Consider the following 8,532-nt stretch of genomic DNA (forward strand, 5'->3'; position numbering starts at 1 on the left):
GATAATGTTAAGGAGTTTTAAATGGATGACGAATACTCGGATAGTCGAGTAAGACAACTCATATCCTAATAGTCGGGAAGGGGAATAGAAGACTCTAGACCACTTTCTTTTTCATCTAAGTGATTATGAAAATAAGTTTGCGTATGGTTGATGTGTTTTAAGATAAACGACAAATATTTGAATGACTGAGTAAGAGAACTCATATCCAAACATTTAAGGAGAGGAATCGAAAACTATAGACCATCTCCCTTTTCGTATAGTGTATCATGAGAATGTTCGGTTTAATTAGGTTAAAAGTTTGTAAAGAAACGGCGATTGTCTAACTGACCGAGTAAGAAAACTCGTATTCAAACAATCGAGGAGAGGAGTTAAAGGCTTAAAACCATCCCTCTTTTCATTTAATTATTATGAAAATGATTTGATTTAATTAGGCTCAGGCGGGTTAGAAATGACAATTATTTGACTAACAGAGTAAGAGAACTCGTATTCAAATAATCGAGGAGAGGAGTTGAAAACTCAAAATCATCCCCCTTTTCATTTCCAAATGAAATGGTATTTAATTGCAATTAGGTATTTTAATTTGATTTGAATAAAAATACTCGTCATTGGATCGAGGTTTTAAATTTGTGTTTGCGGAGAAATTGAATTAAAGTTAGTGAATCAATCATCTACTCGATTAATTGATAACCGAATAGGTCTCATTGTAAGAAAGCCCAAGAGTAAGCTACATGAGGTTGATGGCGATGCTTAAAAGCAATCGACTTACAAAGGTATTTAAAAAGAAATAAGCTCAATTGAATCGAGAATCGCATGATTTATTTGTGGTTTGAATAGATTTGGATCAACGGTATGGAAATAATTTGTCATGATTGTAACACACCACACACATGAAATCGAACACTTATACAAACGACTAAACAAGTACCAACATAAATAGATCTCATAAATCCCAAAAAAGAATGAATAATTATCTAATTTAAATAATTAATGATGATGGTAATAATAATAATAATTAATCAAATAGTAGTAAATTATATAATTAAATTTAGACATTAATAATAATGATAATAGGAATTTAATTGATGAATAAAACTCTACTTAAATCAAATAAAACAAATAAACATGTGCTAAACAAAATAAAGAAATGATAATGAAAACAGGTGGGCCTTGGGATAAAGACTAAGCCCAAATGGGCATTGCTAGACCTAGAACAGGGGGGGGGGGGGGTGCCGCGAGAAAAATGGATACGGGCCCTAAGTAAAACGGCCCATTCAGATTCTAAAAGGCCTGAAGGAATTCCCAATCAACCGTGTTGACTAAAGGGAGCACTCCAGACCGTCATATCTGGAGATCTTACTCGGTTTATAGATCTTGTGGTGGACATGAAGAGGCGTATGGTAAAATGGAACACACTAGCGCACATGATTAATGGAAAAGGACCACCTTGCTGGTGACAAGTGTCCAAGGTGGAGACACTTGTCACCACCGCCCCTGACCACTTAGCAAAGGTTTTTAAAACGTTAAACCAAGGACATGCAAACATTTCCACCAAAAACTTCTCTCTCTCTTCACATTAGAGCAACAAATGCTCTGCAATCTCTGATACTTCTCCTAGCCGCGACCTACCGGAGAAGTCAGTGGTTGCCGGCCGATGGTGGTTTCCGGCCGACGACGGCGGCACCACCTTCTTCTCCAGCGAACCAACCTCCAAAATTCAAAACAAACAACGCCAACCCTCCTTCTTTTTGGCCAACGAACCCAAATCTAATTTCTCTTTTCACTCAAACCCACTCAAACACCCAAATCGGACTCCGATGAGATGGAAAAAATTAAATCTTACCACAAACGAGCCCCAACCCAAACCAACTAAACTAAACTTCCCTCAAACAACCAAAACAAAAACAAAAACAGTTAAAAACACACATTCAAACGCAAACCCTAAATTTGCAATTAAGTCTAAAATAACAGCAATTCGACATAATTAAATTGGGGTTTCTAGTCAATTCATCAAGGCGAGCAAGGTGGTGCGAAGATTTTAAGCAAAGAAGTAAAAAAAGAGTATACTTGATCAGAGTCAAGTCGCCGGCGACGTCTTCTCCGATGCGTTTGAGATGAGTCTCTTTTTTTAATTTTAATTTCTCTCATTCTTCTCATTCTCTCTGATTTTTTTGAATGCTGTTGGTTGCTGCGTTTAGGGTCTGAGCTCGTTTAGGTCAGAGTTTCAGTGTGAAACTCTAACTTAGACTTTAGGAATTTTGAGCTTTAGGTAAATGGTTCTTGATGAATTTTGGCAGAATAACGGTATGTGTGTGTTCTTCTGTTTGGCGTAATAGATTTATATTTATAGGGCGAGGATGAGGGATAAACATGTCAAATTCCCTTAATGATGAGCTGGTAATCTTAGGATAAATCCATTAGGAAATCTTTGGTGCATCCCAGATTTCGTGGGATCCAAATGGTGAGCTCCTCGCCTTGAGTGGTGCCACCACTCTTGTAAAACGAAAAACGTACTCCCTGTGGTCCCTTGTGTAAATTGTTTTTTTTCAAATTATTAATCTATATTCAAGTTTTTTTAATTGTTTTCAGTTTATGATGCCGATAACTTGTTAATTTGAGACGTTATGTGATAAGGTTATATGAAGGCTTTGGATTAACTTCTTCTCTTTTTTACCGGTCACAGCGGCATGGGTACTTAAGTGGAAGAATGGCTTAATGTAGGGGTATTGAGGAAGGAGTTTTGATGAGGCGTAAATGAAAAATTAAGAATATTAGGGGCAGGTTTATGTTGTAATGAATAAAACACCTCAACTGTACCATAACGCCATATGTGCGTCGAATGGTAGTTTAAATGTAAATTTAATTAGTTTTTGCTAAACAATGCTTAATGTAACCTTGAAAGGTAAATTTGAAGCCCAATGTTTCTTTCCTTGGATTAGTGATCTTTTAAGCTTCAAGATAAATCCTTAAGTGAAAACGGAATTCTATATAAAAAGAAACGTGCTCAATGCTTGCATATGCTCATAATTAGAAGTTACAACAATCATGTCAAATAGGGAATGACTCTATTGAATTGGCCAAGGCTAAATGGGTGCCCCCAAATCAAAACAAAGACCATTCTCACATTTAAGTGCACTTGTAAATTGGAATGAGAACTTATAAAAACTTATCATTCTATATAAAACCATTTAAATCAATGAAACCAAAAGAAAAATTCCAAATTTAAAGAGGAGAACAAACTCTCATGGATCTAATATGAAAGTGGGATGGTAAAATTGGATGAGATGAGTGAAATATATGGATGAGTTTGCACATATTTTAATATTCGGATGCGTGCCTTGACTATGTAAATAATCAAATAGCAAACCAAATGTTGACTTTCCCTAGCCTAATACCAAATTGGCCAAATGCATATCTTTTATGAAGGTTCATGACCAAACGAAGTGGTCATGTGATAATGAAGCACAAATGTAGTTTTGATTGAAACGTATTCCATGATCAAGACCATAGGGTTAGACCAATGACCAAATGCATGAAGATTAGAAGAGGCATTACTAGATGAAATGGTTATATAAATGCATATGAATGTAGTGTAATATGAACAGGACAAAATTTGGGTATGACAATAGGGTCTAGGGAACCCTAGATTTGACCAGTTGACTTTCTCTGGTCAACCTCTTTGAACCTACTTGCAAACTTGAAATTCTCTTGATATTTGAGGCTCATGGAGAATCATATATTCATAATATGATGTATAATGTAGTATACCTTAATATCTTTGACCAAATGATGAAGAAACTTGTTGAGGAAGTCACACATGATACCTAGATGAATTAGGGCTTCCACAATAAACAAGCTTTAAACTCTTGATGAATTCTTGATCAAAATAACACATAATGAACATGGGGATCCATATATGATGCTTAGAACCATTGTGAACCTTTCATTGATTGATCTCTTGCATTGAGGGTCTTAAACCCTATATATGAGCTTGATAGGGCACATATGGATGCACACACTACCTATAAAAGAAATGAAACTACACTAGACATATTTTTGGCATTTCGATTAGTAAACAAAGAAAAACAAAGTATGATACAATCAAATGTGCTTGGTGATCTCTCCCAATGCAAACCCAATGAATGAGGGGTGAGGAGGATGCCAAGGTGTAATCCCAAAGCCTATGCAAATGATGGAATAACATGAGGGATCTTAGGGTCAAAATTAGGGTCTTACAACTACCCCTATTTAAGGACATTCTAGCTGAGGATGTGAAGGTTAAAATCTTTGTATCAACTCAGTATAATAGACTTAAATAACAACATCAAGAAACAAATTTTGGTCCCTAAGAGACCTCATGATGTATATGATATGTATGAAAAAATAATCTTTGTGGGGGAATATATTGCCACAAAGGAAAGGAATCCAGGAGAGATTGACAGTCCACAGGAGTAGATCCTACAAAAATAAAACACAATTTCAGATCCTACAAAAATGGATAAGACCTAAATTTATCGATTGCAAAAACTACAGCTAGGAGTTCCTTCTCAGTTGTTGTATAATTTAATTGAGCGGCATCTAGGTTTCTACTAGCGTAATATATTACGTGTAATTTCTTATCTTTTCTTTGCCCTAAAACAGCTCTTATAGCGAAATCGCTAGCATCACACATTATTTCGAAGGGTTTAGTCCAATCTGGAGTTTGTAGAATGGGTGCTGAAATTAATGCTTGTTTTAAACGGTTAAAGGCTTCGATGCATTTCTCATTGAAAATGAATTCAATGTCTTTCATCAGAAGGCCGGTCAGTGGTTTTGTTATTTTAGAGAAGTCTTTTATGAAGCGTCGGTAGAAACCGGCGTGCCCAAGGAAACTACGGACTTCTCTAACTGTCTTAGGAGGGTTAAGGTTTTCTATAACTTCTATTTTTGCTTTATCAACCTCAATGCCTCTTTCAGATATTATATGTCCTAACACTATGCCTTCTTTAACCATAAAGTGGCACTTCTCCTAGTTTAACACAAGGTTAACTTCTATGCATCTCTCTAGGATTTTCTCAAGGTTAGTAAGGCAGTCTTCAAAGTCTAATCCACACACCGAGAAGTCGTCCATAAATACTTCCATAATTCCGTTGAGATAATCTGCGAAGATTTACATCATACAACGTTGGAAAGTAGCAGGCGCATTACAGAGTCCAAACGGCATTCGTCTGTAAGCAACCGTTCCGTAAGGACAGGTAAAAGTCATTTTCTCTTGATCCTCGGGGTGTATGAGTATTTGGAAAAATCCAGAATATCCATCAAGATAACAAAAGTAAGTGTGTCTGGCAAGACGCTCCAGCATTTGATCTATGAATGGAAGGGGGAAATGGTCTTTCCTAGTTGCCTTATTGAGCTTCCTATAATCTATACACATACGCCATCCGCCTTCTATGCGTTTAGCGACATGCTCTCCCTTCTCGTTCTGCACAACTGTGATGCCTCCCTTCTTGGGTACCATAGGTACAAGACTAACCCACTTACTATCAGAAATATGATAGATTATACCAGCTTCCAGTAGTTTAAGGACTTCCTTCTTCACCACCTCGCTCATCACAGGGTTGATCCTTCTCTGATGTTCTCTGGAAGGTTTTGAATCCTCCTCATGTGAGATCATGTGCATACACACAAATGGGCTAATACCTTTTAAATCCGAGATGTTGTACCCTAAGGCAGAGAGGTATCTTCTTAAAACGTTCAAGAGTCGATTCGTCTCGTCTTGGTTTAAGGTGGCACTAACTATTACTGGGCGGTTCATTTCTTCATCCAAAAACTCATATCTTAGGTTCTTGGGTAGTTCCTTAAGTTCTTGGGTTGGTTTTTGAGAATTAGGTGAAGGGTCTGGAGTAAGATCCAGACATTCGTTAGTGTGAGGTTTTGTTTCCTCTAACTCGTCATCCTTTTCATTCGGGTTTGAAAATGGTTCGATCTTAGGTTCTTCTTGATCAAATTCTCTTATGCACTCATCTATGATATCGACCGCATAACATGCGTCTCCTAGAATTGGTGCCATCAGGAATTTCGAAAGAATGAACTCGATCTTTTCATCCCCTACTTCGAAGGTTAATTTTCCTCTTTTGACATCTATTATAGCTCCGACTGTTGATAAGAATGGTCTACCTAAAAGGATATGGATATCTTCGTCTTCTTTGATATCCATGACCATAAAGGTTGTTGGGATATAAAGTTGACCGATCCTAAGTGGGATGTATTCTAAAATGCCTACAGGATACTTAACAGACCTATCAGCTAATTGGAGGGACATCTTAGTTGGTTGCTATTCTCCTAGGTTTAACCTTTTACATACAACTAAGGGCATTAAACTTACACTAGCGCCTAAGTCTAGGAAAGCTTTGTCGATCACATGATTCCCTAAAATGCAAGGTATAGAAAAACTACCGGGGTCTTTCTCCTTCTTAGCAAGTTTATCCTCGGAAATAAAGTTGCATTCCAAGGGTTTTGGATCATCAAGCCTACGCTTATTGGTTAAGATGTCTTTGAGAAATTTGGCGTAAGACGGAATTTGGGTGATAGCTTCGGTGAAAGGAATCTCTACATGAATCTTTTTTATCACTTTTATAAATTTTTGGTATTGGTTGTTAATTTTGGTTTGTTTAAGTATTTGCGGATATGGGATTGGTGGTTTGTACGGGGGTGGTGGTTTATAAGTTTTATCCTTGGCTTCACCTTCTTGGTTGGTTTGTTTCTCGGATTCCTCCGGTTCCTCTTCTTGGTTGGTAGGTATAGAAGTTTTGGACTCGCTCATTGCTGGGTTATGAGGCCCTTCGTAAGTGGTCCCACTTCGTAACGAGATAGCGTTAGCTTGCCCTCGAGGGTTTGGTTGAGGTTGTCCAGGGAATTGGCATCCAGGTGTAGTTTGTGGGGCTTGGTTTTGTGCTACCTGTGAGATCTGGGTTTCGAGCATTTTGTTGTGAGTGATTATCTGATCAACCTTGGTTCCTAATTGCGTTATAAGTTCGTTTACGTGAATGTTCTGGTTTAGGAATTCTTTATTTTGCTGAGTCTGGCCCGATATAAAGCTCTCCATGATCTTCTCAAGGTTAGACTTCTGGGGCACAACTTGCATAGGTTGGTTTGGTTTTTGGGCTTGATAACCTTGCGGTCTGTGAGGTGCATGATTTTAGATAGGGTTCTGGTTTTTATAGGAGAAATTCGGATGATTCTTCCATCCAGGGTTGTAAGTTTTTGAAAATGGGTTACCTTGGGCGTAATTCACTTGGTCGGTATTCAATTCGTTCAAAAGGTTACACTCCGCCGATTCGTGTCCTTTAGATCCACAGAGTTCGCACTCTGTGTGGACTACTGCTACGGTGTTAATGTTTGTAGACATATGTTCGATCCTAAGGGCTAAAGCGTCCATTTTCGCCTGCATCATGTCTAGAGAGCTTATCTCATGTATTCCACCTTGGTTCTCCTTTTTCTCTATTGATGCTCGTTCAGTTCCCCATTGGTAATGGTTTTGGGCCATATCCTCAATTAGGTCACAAGCTTCTGGATAAGGTTTGTTCATCAACGCGCCACCTGCGGCAGTGTCGATGCTCATCTTGGTGTTATAATGGAGTCCATTGTAGAAAGTATGAATGATCAGCCATTGTTCTAGGCCATGGTATGGACAGACTCTTAATAGCTCTTTATATCTCTCCCAAGCTTCGAAAAGCGATTCTCCTTGGTTTTGAGCAAATCTAGTTATTTAGTTTCGAAGAACAACAGTCTTACTAGGGGGGAAATATCTAGCAAGGAATACTCTCTTAAGGTCTTCCCAGGTAGTTATTGAATTAGCTGGAAGTGAATCTAGCCATGAACGTGCTCTATCCCTAAGGGAGAAAGGAAATAATCTTAAACGAATTGCATCAGGTGAAGTGCCTTTAGATTTAAAGGTGTCGACTAGTTGGATAAAAACTTTTAAATGTTGATTCGGGTTCTCGGTTGTGAGACCCGCATATTGGTTATGTTGCACTAATTGCAACAAAGACGATTTTAGTTCAAAATTGTTAGCAGGAATAAAGGGGTTTACTATACTCGAACCGGGTTCCTCATCAGAGGGTTGGGCGAATTCCTTAAGAGGTCTCCTATCGCGATTCTCGGCCATAGCTTTCTTAATTCGGATGAGTAAGAGGCGTGTACGAGTATAACGTTCGGGTTCCGCTAAAGGATCTACTAAATTTCCGGTACTACGTGTTCTTCGCATTTACCGGCTAATAATGCCTTAGTGTATACGGTGTAACAACAGGGTACGAAATTTGACAAAATTGGTCCCCGGAAACGGCGCCAAAAACTTGATCGTGTTGATTCGCAAGTGCACGAATTACGTCAAAGTAATATAAAAGAATATCAATCCCACAGAGACCAATCATCAATCTATCGATTACTATAGTTACAGTGTTTATCTAAGGCGGTATAAAAGAGATGTTGGGTTTGCAAAATAACGGTAAATAATAAATGCAGGTAAGACAAGTTGAATGTAATTCACGTCAGTTA

General features: G+C 38.1%; 1 non-coding gene across 1 annotated transcript; it reads left to right on the forward strand.

Annotated features, from left to right (window-relative positions):
* The first annotated feature begins 7,652 nt into the window (after positions 1-7,652).
* LOC127116566 (small nucleolar RNA R71) lies at positions 7,653-7,759 on the forward strand. The gene has a single exon (XR_007801389.1). It is a non-coding gene; the product is annotated as a small nucleolar RNA R71 (small nucleolar RNA).
* The last annotated feature ends 773 nt before the right edge of the window (positions 7,760-8,532 follow it).

The sequence above is a fragment of the Lathyrus oleraceus genome, chromosome 1, assembly GCF_024323335.1.
Source record: "Lathyrus oleraceus cultivar Zhongwan6 chromosome 1, CAAS_Psat_ZW6_1.0, whole genome shotgun sequence".
Classification (NCBI taxonomy): Eukaryota; Viridiplantae; Streptophyta; class Magnoliopsida; order Fabales; family Fabaceae; genus Lathyrus; species Lathyrus oleraceus.